Below are 19,060 nucleotides of genomic sequence, written 5' to 3'. Positions count from 1 at the left end.
GGCATGACAGGCCCTTATTTAAGGCTGAGCTCTCAGCCTGGTGCCCCACAGGCTTAGGAACTGCTTGTTGAATTGGGTCTGTCGCTGTCTCGGGCAAGTCCCTCTTCTCCCTGGGCCTCAGTTTCCCCCCGTATGAACTAGACTTGAACGAGGTAATCTCCAAGGACCCACCTCTCACGTTCTAAGGGTCTGTGAGTATATCCCCCTCCTGCCCCCCATCAGCCTCTCACCTTCTAGTTTCCTTCCCTAGTTCTCCAGTGGGTGACACCCCTTCCTCTGCTGCCTTCGCCTCTCCCCGCAAACACCCTGCAGCCGACACACGGCTCGGGCTCAGGCCCCTGGACTCCATCCTCCTGGGTGCTCTTTTCCTGCGGACCAGGGGTTTCTCTGAAAGGGCAGGGGCCTTGCGCACCCACCCCGGGCCCTGCCCACAGGCCAGGCATGCAGTCAGCATCCAGGAGCGCCAGTCAGCGGGCCGTGATGGAGCTGCCAGGACTTGCGAGGCCTGTGGCTAGTTTCAGCGCCCCTGTTCAGACAGGCCCGGAGCTGCATGCCCCTCACAGCCGGGCTTCCCCTGGAGCCCCCGGGGGTCCACAGCCACATCCCGCTCTCTGCCTGTTTTGCTCCGACCTTCATAGGGTGCGTGCATCCGGGAGTGCCTGTGTTGGCGGGGTGGGGTACATGCCAGCCCCTTCCTCCCCAGCCCGCACAGAGCACTCAGGTGGCTGTGGAGCCAGTGTCCCTCTCACTCTCTGCCCTCTCCTCACCTCCCGAGAGCGCGCGTGCGCACACACACTCAGAGTCCTGAAGCGACAGAGCGGTCAACCTGCGCCGGCGTTTGGAGCACAGAGTGGTGCCATTGGGCACGTTGAGCAAGAGAGGACCAGATGGGATTGTTAGAAGGGACTCTGAATCCCTTGTTGGTTCTGAAATCCAAGGACCAAAGGCTATCCCTGCCCCTAAGGCAGCCAAGCCTCCCCCCCTGGCCCTGCCTCTTTGTCTAAGTCACCAAGCCCCTCACGGCTCTCGTGGGGCGACACCCTGCAGCTCAACGCAGCGTCTCACAGTCTCTCACAGGCACACGGGGCAGAGTCAGGGCCCAGGGATGAAGCGAACAGAGCAAACCACAGGACGTGGGAAGGAGAACGCAGTGTGGGCCAGTCCATCCCAGAAGGCTCCAGGGAGCGGTGGCCCTTGGGCGATGCTGATGTAAGGGTCTACAGCCCAGACTCTGATGCCTCCTGTCTTGGGAGTAGGATGATCTTTAGCATAATCCTAACCTCTCCGTATCTCAGTTTCCCCATCTGTAGAGCCGTGGCAGGTCACAGCGCCTACCTTATGTAGCTGTCACAGCTGAGTGAATTGACAGGTGTGCCTGCATCTGGTGTCTGGCGTGCAGTAAGTGCTCAGGAAACAGCGCTGCTGATAGAAGTACAGAAGTGGGCCGCCCAGCCCTCCTTGCTCCATTCCTGAGCACAGCCCCTGTGCTGGGTGCTGGGAAGACACCCGAGGCCGTGCCCTCCGTGAGCTTCTGAAGATGGGGGAGGGTGCAGACAGGGAAAGGGCAGCTCTCAGGCTGTCTCTGGGTGTGCCAGGGAGACAGACCGGGACAGCTGAGGGGCCAGCCCTGATGGCGGAGGGTCAGGGACCAGGAGGAGAGGTGTGGGCTCAGAACAGAGGGGAGTGAGAGGAAGGGGTTCCAGGTGGAGGAACAGCCTGAGCAAAGGTGCAGATGGTGACCTCTGGTCAGGGAGGGCGTGCTGCAGAATCCCGCGGCTCTAGGACCATCACCACCAGCACAGGAGGCCGCTCCTGACCCCCTAGTGCACGAGGGCCCCATCCCCACGCAGGACGACACACCTATTTTCATGCCTCTGCACCTGCGATCACGAAGCCCCCTCCCACAGGTGTCACCTCCTCCAGGCAGCATGTGAAGTTAGTGCGCTTCAGTGTAATCGTCGGGGCCTCTCTATCCCTCTGGGACAGGCGCACCCGAGACCTGCCCGTGGTGGGGACTCAAGAGTGATTAGCTGAATGAATGAACCAACGAATGAACGACTGAACAAAGGCAGTGATGCCGTGTCCCCCTACACACTGGCGAGTCACCCGATGACGGACACCATCATGCACCCTGTAACCATAGGGCATAAGCCGCAGGAACTCTGACACACACCCCGCCAGGCCATCACCATGCCAGCAAGCCACGTGGAAAGCTGCTCTCTCCCCGCGTGCCCCCTCCCCATCTATCCTCCCACCCTAGCACACTTTCCCTCTCGCCTGGGGCAGCTGGTGGGAGGGTGGGGGCGGGGGAGGGGCAGGGCCAGAGGGGCCTCAGAGGCAGTGGGGGCAGGGGGCTGGGGGAGGCTGGGAAAGTCCAGGCTGTCTCTCCTGGGGGGCGGTGGGCGGCATGGCGGGGCGCTCGCAGTGATGAGGGAGGGAGGAGGGTCTCGGCCCGGTACAGCTGCGGTCCCCTCCCCAGCAGCCTGCCCGGGTGCAGAAAGGCCTCTTTGTTCTCCGCCTTTAAAGGGTAAGAGAAACACTTATGCATGGCAAATTAGCCCAAAAATGTATTTCTCTAAAACACCCAATTGTCTCACCAGGCCTGCAGCTGCAGGGAAGTTCCAGGGAGCCGGGGGAGGGGGCGTTTTTGGGGTGACCCTGAGGGACAGGGAGAGGTGGTGGGGAGAGAGGGGCCATCGCTCCTTCCCGCCTCTGCTCTCAGAATCTCACAGTCGAAGAAGGGCACAGCTGGGGAGGGCCCGAGGGTCAGGGAAACCCCCTCCAGTGGTAGAGAGGGAAACTGAGGCCCAGAGAGGTGGCTGGTGGCAGAGAAAGGGCTGATCCCAAGTCCCTTGGACTCTTGCATCTGTACCCACTGCCTTGTCCATGCTGGAAGGGAAAGGGACCCAGGTCCCCAAGGTGAACCAAGCCGGCTGCCCTAGGCATGAAGGAGAGAGGAAGAAACTGGGTGGCTCTGCTCGTAAGCTGACCACTCGGGGCTTCAGCGCCCAGGAGGATGGCCAAGGGCACCCACCACGCCCACCTCCTCCCCAACCTGGTGCATCTGAAGGCAGCATGCCTGGGGCGATGGGGGATTCAGGCAGTGGCACCTGTAGGGAGGCCTCCACCAAAGTCGTCCCAAGAGCAGGCAGGAGAAGCCCCCTTCGTCTGGACCTGAACCACATGCATGTTCAGAGAAGGTTCGGGATCCTGCCTTGTTCTCCCACTTGAGGCACGTTCCCGAGGAGCCTGCTCTGTGTGGTCCACAGGAGCATCCGGGCTCCCAAAGGTGAATCCGAGACAGCTCTGTCCCCAGGGAGCTCCTTGTCCCATGGGGGAGACAGATGAATAAACAAACCACTAGCATGAAAGAGTCCCATGGGGAGGTGAGGCCCAAACCGAACGACGCAAACGTGGAGGACAAGGATAGGGACGGGCGTCTCCCGACGATGGCCCCAGGGCCGGGCCCTGAAAGGGAGTCTGAGAGTGGGATGGGGGGACATTCCAGGCAGTGGGGACAGCACAAGGACACAGCTGAGGCTCCTGAGACCACCCCTTGACATCAGAATTCAGAATCATCGATTTAAGAGAATTTGTTTGTTTGTTTGTTTGTTTTTGGCCACGTTGGGTCTTCGTTGCTTCATGTGGGCTTTCTCTAGTTGCGGCGAGTGGGGGCTACTCTTCGTTGCAGTGCGTGGGCTTCTCGCTGCAGTGGCTTCTCTTGTTGCGGAGCACGGGCTCTAGGCGCGCAGGCTTCAGTAGTTGTGGCTCGAGGGCTCTAGCGCGCAGGCTTCAGTAGTTGTGGCGCACGGCCTTAGTTGCTCTGCGGCATGTGGGATCTTCCCGGACCACGGCTCGAACCCGCGTCCCCTGCCGTGGCAAGGCTGATTCTTAACCACTGCATCACCAGAGAAGTCCTAAGAGAATTTATTGAGCATCTTCAGAGTTCCAGCCCACGTAGGAGACACAAGAGGAGAGTACATGGCTCTGACCCTGGGGTCAACTTGACGAGGTGAGTCTATGACAGGGAAAAGCCCTGAGCTGGCCGTGAAAAGTGCCGCGGGGGTCTGCAGAGTTCGGATCCGGCAGCTCCTGGGGGACCGTCAGCTCCCCAGGTGTTCGTGCACCTGTACGACGCGGGGATGGTAACAACCCAGGAAGACCGTCGTGAGGAGACATGGGAAGAGCCAAACCCAGTGACTGACACCCCGTGGTTTCTCAGTAAATGTTGGTTCTGCCCCCTCACCCCCCCAGAAGTCTGGAAACAAGAGAGATGGGAGGAAGTGGGAGAGGGGAGACTGTGTGTGTGTGAGTGTTGCGGTCATGTGTGCACGCATATGAGAGAGTGTGTTTATGTGTGAGTGTGTGTGTGTGTGCACGTGGGCATGTAGGAGTGAGGGGTGTCGTGAGTGTGCGCACACACGTGTGCGCGTGGTGCTGTTGTGTGCAAGTGCACAGTGAGTGTGCGTGCACAAGTGTCTGCAGAGACAGAATCACATCCAGGATGCTTGTTGGGGAAGGGGACTGAGGCAAGACTGAAATGTCAAATGCGTGAAGAGATCAAGCAGCCGGAGAATGTCTTCTCAAGGCGGTTGGAGAGACCAGAAAGGAGACCAGGCCCCGTGGGTGGGCAAGAGGCCGGCAGACACCAAGAAGGGAGAAACCTACTGTGGGGCAGAGGCCTCCCCTCCACCCGGCCTCCCCTGGTTCAGGGAGGCACATGCAGTTGAGCCTGACCTTGGGGTGGAACAGTCTTACCTAGGTCCCCCTCCCAAGCTTATCCAAGAATCTTCCTAGCTTTCTCTTCCATCCAGGAGAAACCCGGGTTCTTCAAAGGGTCGACGACACCCTCCATGGCCTGGTCCCTGCCCCGCTCTCCCCACTCTGCAGCCAGGTCGATTCACGTGCCCTGCGTAGAGGCACCACCTTCCATCCACCCTCCGAGCTCCGCCCTCCCCACACCGTCGGCCTGGGGAATCCTGAGTCAGCCACCAAGTGCCCATACCCCCCACTTGTCCCTTCGTCTGCCTTCCTGCGCCCTCATAACGTCTTGTGCTCCCACATACAACTGTGACCAGCCTCACGGCATGCTGTAATTTACAAAACTGGGATCACTGGACCCAGAACCACGGGAAAACTTGTCAAAGAATCCTCTCTGTAAAAGGCACCGGGAACTGAAAGCAGGGATTCGAACAGGTCTTTGTACCCCTGTGTTCATAGCATCATTATTGACAATAGCCAAAAGATGAAAACAACGCAAGTGTCCACTGGCAGACGAATGGATAAACAAAATGTGGCCTATACATACAACGGAGCATCATTCAGTCTTAAAAAGGAAGGAAATTCTGACACATGCTACGACGTGGTGAACCTTGAAGACGTGATGCTAAGTGAAAGAAGTCAGACGCAAAAGGAAAAATAGTGTTAGCTTCCACTCATATAAGATACGTAGAGTAGTTAAACTCATAGAGATAGAAAATAGAACAGTAGTTATCAAGGGCTGTGGGGTGGGGGGAGAATGGGAAGTTATTGTCTAATGGGTGGAGTTTCTGTTTGGAAGGTGAAAAAGTACTGGAGGTGGATGATGTGACGGTTGTGCGACATTGTACTTAATGGCATTGAATTGTACAGTTAAAAATCGTTAACATGGTAAATTTTATGTCATGTGTAGTTTACCACTGGGAAAAAAAAGGCACCAGGCACAGACAGTTTTTCAAGGAAGTTCTTTTTAGAGTTTAAGAAACCATTTTCTTAAAGGGAACCCTCCTAGGCTGTTGGTGGGAATGTAAATTGGCGCAGCCACTGTGGAAAACAGTATGGAGGTTCCTGAAAAAACTAAAAATAGAGTTACCATATGATCTTGCAATCCCACTCTTGGGCATATATCCAGAGAAAACCATAATTCGAAAAGATACATGCACCCCAGTGTTCATTGCTGCACTATTTACAATAGCCAAGACATGGAAGCAACCTAAATGCCCATCAACAGATGAATGGATAAAGAAGATGTGGTGTGTGTGTGTGTATATATATATATATATATATATATATATATGTATATGTATATATATATATAGAGAGAGAGACAATGGATGGACCTAGAGATTATCATACTAAGTGAAGTAAGTCAGACAGAGAAAGACAAATATCGTATGATATCACTTACATGTGGAATCTAAAACAAATGATACAAATGAACTTATTTACAAAACAGAAACAGACTCACAGACACAGAAAACAAATTTATGGTTACCAAAAGGGAAAGGTGGGAGGGAGGGATAAATTAGGAGTTTGGGGTTAACATATACACACTACTATATGTAAAATAAACAACAAGAACCTGCTGTATAGCACAGGGAACTGTACTCAATATTTTGTAATAACCTATATGCGAAAAGAATCTGAAAAAGAATTTATGTGTGTGTGTGCGTGTGTGTGTGTGTGTATATATATATATATATATATATATATAAAACGGAATCACTTTGCTGTACATCTGAAACTAACACAACATTGTAAATCAACTATACTTCAATTAAAAAATAAATAAAGTTTTAAAAAAGAGAAACAGTTTTCTTCCGGTGTAACCTGTTAAGAGCAATAGAAAAAGATGAAGAGACATCACCAGCTCCCTTCAGGCAGATGTTGTGTCTCCTCCTTGACACCTCAGGCCCAGCACAGGGTGAGGGTGGCACAGAGGCACAGTGAAGTGTGTTGGTAACCAACGGCTTCTATGACTAGGTTTCCTCAGACCCTCTGGGATAACCACTCTGGATGCGTCCTTACCCCTCAAAACCTCTCATTTCAGCCTAGAAATCTTCCAAGAGGGGTAAGGCACCCCAGGGGAAACGCAAAATGACCCAGTGGGGTGCAGAAAGAAAATATTAGCATTTCTTTCCGTTTAAATTTTGACTCTCTTGGGCTTCCCTGGTGGCACAGTGGTTAAGAATCCACCTGCCAATGAAGGAGACACAGGTTCGAGCCCTGGTCCGGGAAGATCCCACATGCAGCGGAGCAACTAAGCCCGTGTGCCACAACTACTGAGCCTGCGCTCTAGAGCCCACGAGCCGCAACTACTGAGCCCGCATGCCTGCAGCCCGTGCTCCGCAACAAGAGAAGCCACCGCAGTGAGAAGCCCGCACACTACAACCAAGAGTAGCCCCCGCTCACCGCAACTAGAGACGGCCTGCATGCAGCAACGAAGACCCAATGCAGCCAAAAATAAATAAATTAATTTAAAAAAATTTTTGGCTCATTTTTTGGAAACTTCTACTTTGCATATGTTTAATATAGAGTACACGTATATAATTTGTAAATAAATAAACAAACAGGTACACCTTGAGATCTGACTTAGGAACTGAATAGATTCTGTTCTAATAGATTCTGTGATCTCTTTCATACCCCAAACTCAGGAACCAAACGTATTTCAATAATGGCCTCAGTAATCAAACTTGGCATTGGATTCTTGCCATTCAAACTCAGGAGCCAGACAGATTCTGATAGTGAGGAATATTTGTACACATTTGGGACATTGTGCCCCCCACATTTTTACTGAGAAGGACACACAATCAAAAAAGTCAGAGACAGGGACTTCCCTGGCGGTCCAGTGGTTAAGTCTCTGCACTTCCACTGCAGGGGGCACATGTTCCATCCCTGCTCTGGGAACTAAGATCCTGCATGCCGTGCGGTGCGGCGTGGAAAAAAAAAAAAGTCAGAGACAGCTGCCTGGACCATTAGAGTAGTGAAGTCTGTGGCCCCATTTAAAGGATGGAAGAGGTGAGACTGTCATTTTCACACCTCTCACAGGAGACAGATGCCATTATGCCCTTTTATAGATAATGAAACTGAGGCTCAGAGAGGTTCATTAGCGGGACTTCTCCAGTGGTCCAGTGGTAAAGAATCTGCCTTACAATGCAGGGGACAAGCGTTCGATCCCTAGTCAGGGAACTAAGATCTCACATGTTGCAGGGCAACTAAGCCCGCGCTCTCTCAGCTAGAGCCCACGTGCCGCAAACTACAGAGCCCGCGCGCCACAACTTGAGAGAGAAAACCCGAACGCCACAACTAGAGAGAAGCCCGCACGCTGCAACGAAAGATCCCACGTGCCACAGCTAAGACCCGACACAGCCAAACATAAATAAAATAAGTAATAAATAAATCTTTTAAAAAAAGAAAAGAAAAAAAGGTTCATTAGCTTCTTCAACGTTACAAGGCTAGAAAGCATCACCTGGGTCTAACCCTTGAACTATACTATTTCTTCTGGAGTTCCTCCCCACGAACCATGAGGAGGAGATCGGCAAAGCAGCCCCGAGGCCAAGCTCCCTCTTTATCAGCAAGCTCTGGGCCACTCCCGGACAACACACACACCCTGCCTGGACTTTCCTCCTTATCTGCACACCTGAATAAGGTTCAAGGATGCCTTTCCCCAGCTGGGCAGTCCCCCAGCCCAGCCCTCCCTTGCTGGCTGTTGTCCCCCAAGGTGGCAGTGGGCTCCCCGAGGATCCTCCTCTGTGCCCTGGATGCTTGGCCGGGGGCCTGGTACACGACAGGCCTCAGTGAGTGGTTGAGTGAAGGGGCAGGAGTGACATACACAGAGCAGCCCTCTTACTCGGGGCCCCGCCCTTGTGGGTGTGGCACTCAAGTCCCTTCAGACAATGACACCCTATAATGACCCTAAGGTAAGTGAATGTGCAGCTGACTTTTGGATGAGAAAGAAACCCCAGAGATCTGGGGGGTAAGGGGGCTAAGAAAAAGGATACGGAGAACACAAGAGGACGAGGGCATAGAAACGTCCAGGGGCCATCTTCCACCTATTCGGCTACTGGACGGTGATGGCAAAAAAGAACCAAGAAAACAGTGGCAATGGAGGGGGGGATAAGCAGCAGACCTTCAGACCCCACCTGACCTTCTCAAAAGGCACTGAAGATCCCGGCTGCGGTGAGCTGCCCCACCCACGTGATGAAGGGATGCCACCTTCCTCCCTGACAGTGGCCTGGCCTCAGCTGGTGCCCCCACTCTGTGCCCACCCTTGTCCTCCCATAGGACTCCCTCTGTTTGCCTTGGGCTGGTCTATTTCCCTTGACAGGTTCCTGTGAATTTAGATTGTGCTTGGGTGATCTGGGAGGTGTGTGGTCCACAGGGTCATAACCAGGGCCCATAACCTGAGAGTCTCACTCCCCCACCGCCTCCTGAGGATGTTCTTGGCAAGGTCATGGACTGTTCCAGAGAGGGCTGCTCCTGGAGTGCTTCCTGCTACCAGACAGTGGGTCACGGGCTCTCAGCTGATGGGTTGTCAAGGGCTCAGATGCCAGTCATGTGGGATGGCCAGGACCCTCTGGGGATGCAGAGGCTGAGGGCTGAAGAAGGGGCACCAGCAGCTTGGGGATGGAGGGAATGTAGAGGGTGGAGGACAGTGTCACCCTACCCCCATGATGACACCACCCACAGCCATACACGTGCCCCCCCAAACATGTGCATTCTGTTACCATCACACTCCCAGACATAGGCACATCCACACACACAAGCCCACAGGCACAAGTATTTCCCCATCAACACACTCCCAGCCCACATACCTGCACACATGTCTACACACACATTCACGATTCACCATGCAAGGCACGTCTGCACAGAAAGAAGGGCCAGATGCCCCTGAAATTGCTCTTTCTCTCCTGTTCCACCCTCTTCCACCCCGTCCCACCCTGGCCACTCTTCTCCACGTCAGCCATGTTTCCCAACCCCCAACCACCCCCAAGAATCTGTTGGAAATCCTGAGGGCAGTGGCTTGGTTCTCACACCTCTGGAGAGCCTGGGGAGGATTCACCTGCCCAGGCCATCTTGACCCTGATCCGTATCTGACCCCCAGCCTCCCCTGCTCACAGGTATCAATCGCACTCTGGTCTTCTCCCGTGGGCTGCATGGAGAGATGTTGCCTCACTGGCAACCCCTGTGCTGTGCTCTCCTGGCGCACCCTGGTGCTGCCAGCTCTGGCGACGGTTTCTGGAGATTGGCGTCTGCCATGAAAAACCTTGGTGAGCTGAGCCATTAGAAAGCGAGATGCAAAAAAAAAAAAAAAAAAAAAAATGCATATTCAAGAGTTCAGCCCCAAACAATGTCACCTAATAGTAAGAAACACAGCCTCCGACTGAGTCCTGACCCACAGCCACAGACGGAACCTTGACTCCAGTTAGAGATCGTCCATCGAACCAGGGTGATAGTCTGAGCCTCGACCCCAGCCTGCGCCTGAGGCCTGACCCTGACCCTGACCACAACCAGAGGCCTGACTCTAAACCCCAAATGGATGCTAGTAAAGCCTTCTTGGCCACAGATTGGATCCTCATCCTGACACCAAAAACGAACACTTCCCCTGTTCACAGCCTGAGCCCTGACCCCAGACTGAGCCGTTACTCTAGCTCCAGGATAAACTAGCTCAGACATTATCTATAAACTGAGCCCTGTTCCAAGCCATAATGATCCTGGTCTTGACCCCAGAATGAACACTTATCCTGGGTCAAGCTTGAATCCTGACCTTGACCCCAGACGGAGCCCTTACCCTCTCCCAGAATGAACTCACCCCAGCTGCAGCCTGAGCCCTGACCCTGGCCCCGAACCGAGTGCTAATCCTGACTGACTGCAGCCTAGCCCGGATCCTGACCGAAGCCTGGGGCCTCACCCCGAGCTAGTCCTCTCAGAAAACTCTGCCTTTATTCACAGAAGCAACGGCCCCACCTTCCTTTCCCAAGGACAGGAAACCCTAGATGAAGCCTAGGAAAATCTGGAGAACTTTCCACAAGAGCCACATGACAGCCTTTGCCACGTGGCAGGAGGGCAGGGACGATCCTTCTCATTTTACAGGCAAGGAAACTGATTCTCAGGGAGGCTTAACTTGTTCCCTGTGGTTCCAATGAATAGAACTGGAACCAAAAGGCAGAAGCTATAGGGAGACACGTTTCAGAAAGAACTTCCCAAAATTCTGGGCTGGGCAAGGACAGAGCGAGCCAGTGCAGAGGCCTGAGCTCCGTGTCACTGGGGGTGTGCCAGCAGAGGTGGGCGACTTGTTGGCTGGTGCTACGGAGAGGCCTGGAAGTGGAGGCCCCTCCAGCCCCGAGATGTCAAGGAGGCTTCATGCCTCATTCAGAGGCTCTGAACTCTTCCTCCCAACCCAGCAGCCCCCTAGATACAGCCCAGGTGGCCACACCTGGAAGGCCCAGAGTCCTACCATCTGAGGAGGGAGAGACCCAGCCCAACCAGGTGGAACCAGAGCTCCACCCTCCCCTGCTCAGGCTCCTCTCACCAGCCCTCTACAATGTCTGGACCAGGCGTAGATGGGAGATGAGGCCCACCTTGCCAAGCTGGCATCAGGCACTGTCATTCTCGGGCAGTGCCAGGCTCTCTGCCCCAGTGTGAGTCCCCACTCCGCCACAGGCTCAGAAGTACACACCCAGGACTGGGAGGACATGCCACCATTTTCAAAATGCCAGAGCAGTCTTTCTCCCCCATCATCCTCATTTTGTAGACCTTGGACACCAAGACCCAGAGAGGCTCAGTGGCCTGCCTTGGGTGGCACAGCGAGGCAGGGGCACATCAGGATGTGGACCCCAGACCCTGGCACCTCTCCCACTCACATGGCTCCACAGCTGCCCCAAGAGGATTGGAGGATGGTGGGGGGACCTGGTGCCAGGCGGCAGAGGCTGGCATGGGGGGCTGCATGGCCCCTTGCGCCACCGCCCCCCAGGCACCCCGGCCTGGCTCCATCCACCGGCCGCCCAGCTGCCGGCACATCCGCCCAAGCCCAGACATCAATCCACACCAGGGCCCTTGCTCCCTCTTTCTCTTCTGCCCTCCTCTTCCCTCCCCAACTCACGTCTTTTTTTCCCTCCTCTCTCTCTTCCAACATGTCATTACAGTAGAAACAAAAAGCGCGGGAACAATGCGGGCATTGACGAGGGCCCCCTCCCGGCCCCCTCCCCCCACGGTGCGTGCCAGCACTCTTTCCACCCGCCCAGGGCTGGAACCACTGCCAAAGGAGCCCTGCTAATAAACAAGAGGAACCAGATAAACCAGGAACACAATAGAGGGATTTGTTGCACTTAGAATGGTGGGAACAATGTCAACGTCGCGCGCAGCTGCTTCTAAGCCCCCACCCCACCAAGTCCTGCCAAGCAGCCCCCTCGTCCCCTAGCCCCTCTGATTTATGAAAGGTCAGAGGGCATCATGGCTAAAGGGCCCCTTCCTCCCATCCCTCGTTAACCCTTCGGACACAATGGTCCCTTCTCTGGGAGGTGGCGAGTGGGGGCGGGTGTCATGCACAGTACTTCCTGGAGCATCCTGGAGTTGGCTGGCGCAAAGGGAGGAGGAGCAGACTCCAAGATGCCTTCAGGCCAGGGGCTTCGTCTGGAGTCACGGCCTCATTGGTGGAGGCCTTCTTCTTAGTGACCCCCCAAGGCTGTGACCAGAGCCACAATTGGGTCTACAAGATGGCAACCTGTGCTGCTGCCTGAGTAGTGCATTCAGGGCAAAAGATTCATTCTCTGATGTCTTAGTGGGTGCTGAGATGTGAGGATAAGCCAGACATAGTCCCTAATTTGGGGAAGCACAGGTGATGAGTGTGTGGGAGCCCAGGGAAGTGGGCCTGAGACTGCTGGTGCACGGCAGGTAGTAAGGAGGACAGTCAAGGGAGAGTTCCAGGAGGAGGTGATGCTTGAGCTGAGGAGGCAGCACCGGCACGACAGGCAGCTCCCAGCGGGGCTTGGGAATCAGACACCCTCCTCCACCACTTTACCACAGCTTTTTTGTTAGCAACTTGGGGATAAGAAAAATACCCATCTCGCAGCGTACTTGGGAAGATGAATTAATCCAAATAAGGTACTTAGGAAACAGCCTGGCGCAAAGCAGTAAGTTTCAATAGCTGTGACCATTTTTATTACTGTTGGTGGTGGTGATGGTTGTGGTGCTCACAGCCACCCTGAGCCTCATAACATGGTCCCATAGATGGGGCAACTTAGGCTGGGACTCCCCTTGGACCACAGCTGGCATTTACAGAGCCAGGATTCCAACCCAAGTTTCCATACTCCAAATCCAGGAATCCTGCCTACTTAACTGCTTTGGGATGGACACTCAAATTAGGAATCTGGGATTATGGGACAGAGGAGTACTAAACGACCTATTTGGGAGCTAATCCCACAATGAACTTCAGCCCGTCTTCCCTCAAAAAAAAAAAAATCACATGGAATCCTCTTAGTCCCTTCACATTTAAGCCCAAAGTGGAAGAAGTAAGATGCATAGGAAAGTCTCCTGTTCACCCACCTCTCACCTCTGTTAAGCAGGAACCTCCTGACAACGCCCTGACCATTCCTGCCCCCCACAAACCATCCCTACTACTCCTGCTGGGGCCTCAGGCTCCTTCTGTGGGCACTGACTATTCCTCCAGCAGAAGAAAGCCAGTGTTCATAATAATCACTAAATATCAATCCTTTAGGAAATCACCTTAGCTTTATCTTCAAAATATATCCAGAATGCCCAATCTCACTTCTATTCTACGTTGTACTAGAAGTGCTAGCCAGTGCAATAAAGCAAGAAAATGAAATAAAAGCCATACAGAGTGGAAAGGAAGAAGGATTACTACCTTTATTCACAAGCAACATAATCATCTATATAGAAAATCCTAAATAATCTACAAAAAAAAACTACTATAAAAAAATGAGTGAGTTTAACAAGGTTGCAAAATACAACATCAATATACAAAAGAACAATTATATTTTTATATACTGGGAAAGCAGAAGTTAAAATTTTTTACATATCATTTAAAATAAAACCATAAAATGTGAAATACTTAGGGATAAATTCATATTACAAATGCATGGGACTTCCCTCATGGTCCAATGGGTAAGACTCCACACTCCCAATGCAGGGGGCCTGGGTTCGATCCCTGGTCAGGGAACTAGATCCCGCATGCGTGCCGCAACTAAGAGTCCGCATGCCACAACTAAGAAGCCCAAATGCCGCAACGAATATCCCACATGCCACAACTAATACCCAGCACAGGCTAAATAAATAATTTTAAAAGTTTTTAGAAAGAAAATGAGTACTCCATTAAAAAAATGCATGATATAATAAGACTTAAGAGGCTAGAGAAGAAAAGACCTGACCTAAGTAACGTTGTACAATGGTATTTTCCCTAGATACTGTAAAGCAAGAAACAAAAGGAACTGTATACAAATATTATACGTTGGTAAATTAGTTTTTCACAAGGCCTGGGTTGGCAATTCTGAGGCAATTTTATATGTACACTAAGTTTGAACAAATGGGTAAGTATGCTACAGATAATGAGAGCCGTATTTCTCACTGTTAGAGAAAGAAATTACAAATAAGCAATGGGGAAAGCCTAGAATAAACCCTGTGGTGCTGGAAGAGGAGCTCAATTTCCCTCTCCTTGTCTGTGAGCTGGACTTAGTGACTCACTTCTAACAGATAGAGTACGAATAGGAAAAATAGTATCTTTACAGTGGAGGAACCTGGCAACCACAACCTTAACCAAATGGTCAAAGTTGACATCACCATTAATAAGGCCTATCCATGTCATGTTCCCCTTAATATGAGGTGATGAGAAGGAGACATCCCCTATGCAGTGGTTTTCCCCAAAATTCATACCCTCAGATTAATAATGAGAAAATATCAGAAAAACCCAAATTGAGGGACATTCTACAAAATGCCTGGCCAGCACTTTTCAAAAATGTTGAGGTCATGAAACACAAGGAAAGACTCCTGAGGGACTGTCACAGATGGGAGGAGACTAAGGAGGCATGACAACTAGATGCAATGTAGGATCCTGGCTTGGATCCTGGAACAAAAAAGAGCATTAGAGGAAGCTGGATGAAGGGTATACAAGGACTCTTTGTACTGTCTTTACAACTCTCTGTAAGTCTAAAATTATTTCAAACTAAAAAATTTTTTAACCTTATCACTTAATATAGCATAAAAATACTTAGGGATAAACTGGACAAAAGGTGAAACCTGTAAGACACTGTTGACAGAAATTAAAGAAGGACTTCCCTGGTGGCGCAGTGGTTGAGAATCCGCCTGCCAGTGCAGGGGACACGGGTTCGATCCCTGGACCAGGAAGATCCCACATGCTGCGAAGCAACAAAGCCCATGAGCCACAGCTACTGAGCCTGCACTCTAGAGCCCACGAGCCACAACTACTGAGCCCGCATGCCACAGCTACTGAAGACCCCGCGCCTAGAGCCCGTTCTCCACAACAAGAGAAGTCACTGCAATGAGAAGCCACTGCAGTGAGAAGCCCGCGCACCGCATCGAAGAGCAGCCCCCGCTCACCGCAGCTAGAGAAAGCCTGCATGCAGCAACGATGACCCAATGCAGCCAAAAATAAAAATAAATAAATAAATTTATTTTAAAAGAAAAAGAAATTAAAGAAGACATAAATAGAGAGATATAACATGTTCGTGGATTAAAAGACTCAATATTGTTAAGATATCAGTTCCCCCCCAAAATTGCTCTATCAGATTAATTGAATCCTAATAAAAATCCCAGCAAGCTATTTTGGAGAAATTAACAAGCTGATTCTAAAATTTATATAGAAATGCAAAGGATCTAGAACAGTGGAAACAATTTGAAAAAGAACAAAATCAGAGGAATTATACTGCCTGATCTTAGGACTTATTATAAGGCTACAATAATCAAGAGTGTGGCCTTAGCATAAAGAAAGACATATAGATGAATGGAAAAAAACAGAGAGCTCAATAATAGGCCCACACATATGGTCAACTGATTTTCAACAAAAGTGCAAAAGACACGTCATCAAGGAAAGGAGAGTCTTTTCCACAAATGGTACTCAAACAATTGAATAGCCACTTGCAAAAAACCCCCAAAAAACAAAAGGCAAAACAAAAAAAACAAAAATCTTGACACTTATCTCACACAATATGCAAAAAACAAAAAACATAAAAAACAACATCTCATCACCTCCAAACAGATCACTATAAAACTTCTAGAAGAAAATATAGGAGAAAATCCTGGGGACCCTGGCCAGGCAAAGATTTCCTAGATACAACATTAAATGCACAACCCGTCAAAGAAAAAATTTATAAATTGGACTTCTTCAAAATTTAAAAATTTTGCTCTTCTGAAGGCACCATTAAAATAATGAAAAGACAAGCCAAAAACTGGGAGAAAAATATTTGCAAGTTGGACGCCTAACAAAAAACTCCGATCAGAATAATGAAGAACGCTCAAAACACAATAATAAGTAAATAAACAACCTCATTTTAAAAATGGGCAAAAGATTTGAAGAGACACGTCACCAAACAAGATATACAGATGGCAAATGAGTACATGAAAAGATGTTCAGGATGATTCGTCATTAGGGAAACGCAAATTAAAATCACTATACATTTATTAGATGGCCTAAAATTAAAAAGGCTGACCATACCAAGTCTGTGGAGGAAGTCGAACTCTCATACACTGCTGGTGGGAATGTAAAATGGTACAACTACCTTGGAAAATGGTTTGATAGTTTCTTTTTTTTAAATAATTCTTTATTTATTTATTTTTGGCTGCGTTGGGTCTTCGTTTCTGTGCGAGGGCTTTCTCCAGTTGCGGCAAGTGGGGGCCACTCTTCATCGCGGCACGCTGGCCTCTCATTATCGCAGCCTCTCTTGTTGCAGAGCACAGGTTCCAGACGCGCAGGCTCAGTAGTTGTGGCTCACGGGCTTAGTTGCTCCGCGGCATGTGGGATCTTCCCAGACCAGGGCTCGAAACCATGTCCCCTGCATTGGCAGGCGGATTCTCAACCGCTGCGCCACCAGGGAAGCCCTGATAGTTTCTTAAAAAGTTAAATATACACCTTGCATACAACCCAGACATTCCACTCCTAGGTATTTACCTTCTAGAAATGAAATCATATGTACACACCGACCTCACATGAAAGTTCACAGCAGCTTTATTCGTAGTAGACAAAATTTGGAAACAACCCAAGTGTCCATCAACAGGTGAACAGATAAACAAATTGTGGTCTATCCATACAATGGCATATTCTTCAGTAATAAAAAGGATAAACTGTTGATACACACAATGACATGGATAAACTCAAAACAATTATGCTGAGTGAAAGAAGCCAAGCCCCCAAAAAAAGAGTGCACACTGTGTGATTCCATTTAGATATAACTCTAGAAAACGTGAATAAATCTACAGCGAATGAAGCAGATCATGGCTGCTTGGGGATGGGGTGGGGGTGGCGGGAGGGATGACCAAGGGACAGGAGGAAAGTTTAGGAGGTGACGGATATGTTATTTTCTTGACTGTGGTGATGTTTCACACGTGTATGCAGATGTGTCAAAACTCATCAAAGTGTACATTTTAAATATGTGCAGTTTATTGTATGTCAACTATACCTCAATAAAGCTGTTAAAAATAGTAATTAAAAAAATTTTTTTTATAAACTTATTTTATTTATGTATTCATTTTTGGCTGCGTTGGGTCTTCGTTGCTGCGCACAGGCTTTCTCTAGTTGCAGCGAGCGGGGGCCACTCTTCGTTGCGGTGCGCGGGGTTCTCATTGCAGTGGCTTCTCTTCTTGCGGAGCATGGGCTCTAGGCGCGCGGGCTTCAGTAGTTGCAGCACGTGGGCTCAGTAGTTGTGGCGCATGGGCTTAGTTGCTCCGCAGCATGTGGGATCTTCCCGGACCACGGCTCGAACCCGTGTCTGCTGCATTGGCGGGCGGATTCTTAACCACTGCACCACCAGGGAAGCCCCCAAAATAGTAATTTTTACAAAGGAGAAACAAACACAGCCAGGAATCTGCCTACCACTCACAGCCACACTGGTGCCACCCTGGCCATGGCTGCCACCACCTATCCTCTGAATTACCTCAGCTGCTTCCTCACTGGTCTCCCGGCTCCTGCCCAGCCCCTCAGGCGGTTCTCAGGCCCCCTCACTCACTGCTCTTGTCCCTCCAACACCCCAGACACACTCCCACCTTAGGGCCTGTGTCCTGACTGCTCCCTCCGTCTGAAATGTTCTTTCCAGACACCCCTATGCCCAACTACCCCAAAAATCTCAGGTCTTTACTCAGTGAGGCCTACCTTAATCACCCTGATTAAAGCTGTGAGCCACCCTTCCCTCCACTCCTGACACTGCTTTCCCTGCTTGACCTCCCCCCTTATTACATCATATACGATTAACTTATTTTGGGTTTTGTTTGTTTCCCTCAACTGGAGTTTGTGTTTTTGTTATTGTTCACTGATGTAGCCTGAGGGCCCCTAGCAGGTGTTCCATAAATGTTTGTTAAAGGAATGTGTATTGTATTCCAAGTGTTCTAAGTGCTTTTCATAGATCACAGTGAGCTCCAGAAGGAGCACTGTAATTCTCCCCACTTTACAGATGGGGAAACTGACGCACGGGGAGGTTGAGCGTGCCCAGGGTTACTCCAGAGCCTTGTTCTTAACCAGTGTGCTCTGCCATCTCCTCCCCAGGGACTGGGTCACCAGGTCTCAGCTTCTGGTCACACCTGACAGCTACACCCCGATTCCTCCCAACCACTGGATTCCAGGCCCCGCCCCTACCCCAATTCCAGAGGTTGAACCAGATCTTATAACAACAACAACGAGAACCTTCCTGGTTTCCTCTTGGTGTTCTCTCTGCCTTGGTCCAAGAGAGACAGTAGAAAGGTCCATAAAATACAAATGGCTTCATTAAAAAGGGGGCAGGGGGGCCCTCCCTGGTGGTGCAGTGATTAAGACTCCGCACTTCCACTGCACGGGGTACAAGTTCAATCCCTGATTGGGAATCTAAGATCCCACATGCTGCGTGGTCTGGCCAAAACAAAAGAGGGGGGGCGGCAGGGAGTTAGAGAGAGAGAGACAAGGGGGAATGTGGTAACACGCAGACCACACTCTGAGTGGGGCGTGATCCTGCCAGCGGGTCGCAGGGAGCCGACAATACTGTAATTCACAATGTTCTCAGGACAGAAATCAGCCTCAGCTACAACTAGTTTTAGTTCCCTCTCTCCCTCACTCAGGCATTCACGTGTTCACTGTTCATTATTCGGC

The 19,060-nt window shown here is 50.8% G+C and overlaps 1 long non-coding RNA gene across 1 annotated transcript in view; it reads right to left on the bottom strand.

The window, feature by feature from the left end:
- The window catches only part of LOC137202458 (uncharacterized), a 52,063-nt gene that overhangs the window by 15,349 nt on the left and 17,654 nt on the right, over positions 1–19,060 (bottom strand). The gene's annotated exons all lie outside the window — the stretch shown is intronic.

This window comes from Pseudorca crassidens, chromosome 11, assembly GCF_039906515.1.
Source record: "Pseudorca crassidens isolate mPseCra1 chromosome 11, mPseCra1.hap1, whole genome shotgun sequence".
Classification (NCBI taxonomy): domain Eukaryota; kingdom Metazoa; phylum Chordata; class Mammalia; order Artiodactyla; family Delphinidae; genus Pseudorca; species Pseudorca crassidens.
The sequence above is the reverse complement of the archived record's forward strand: the minus strand, read 5'-3'. Positions and strand labels throughout refer to the sequence as shown.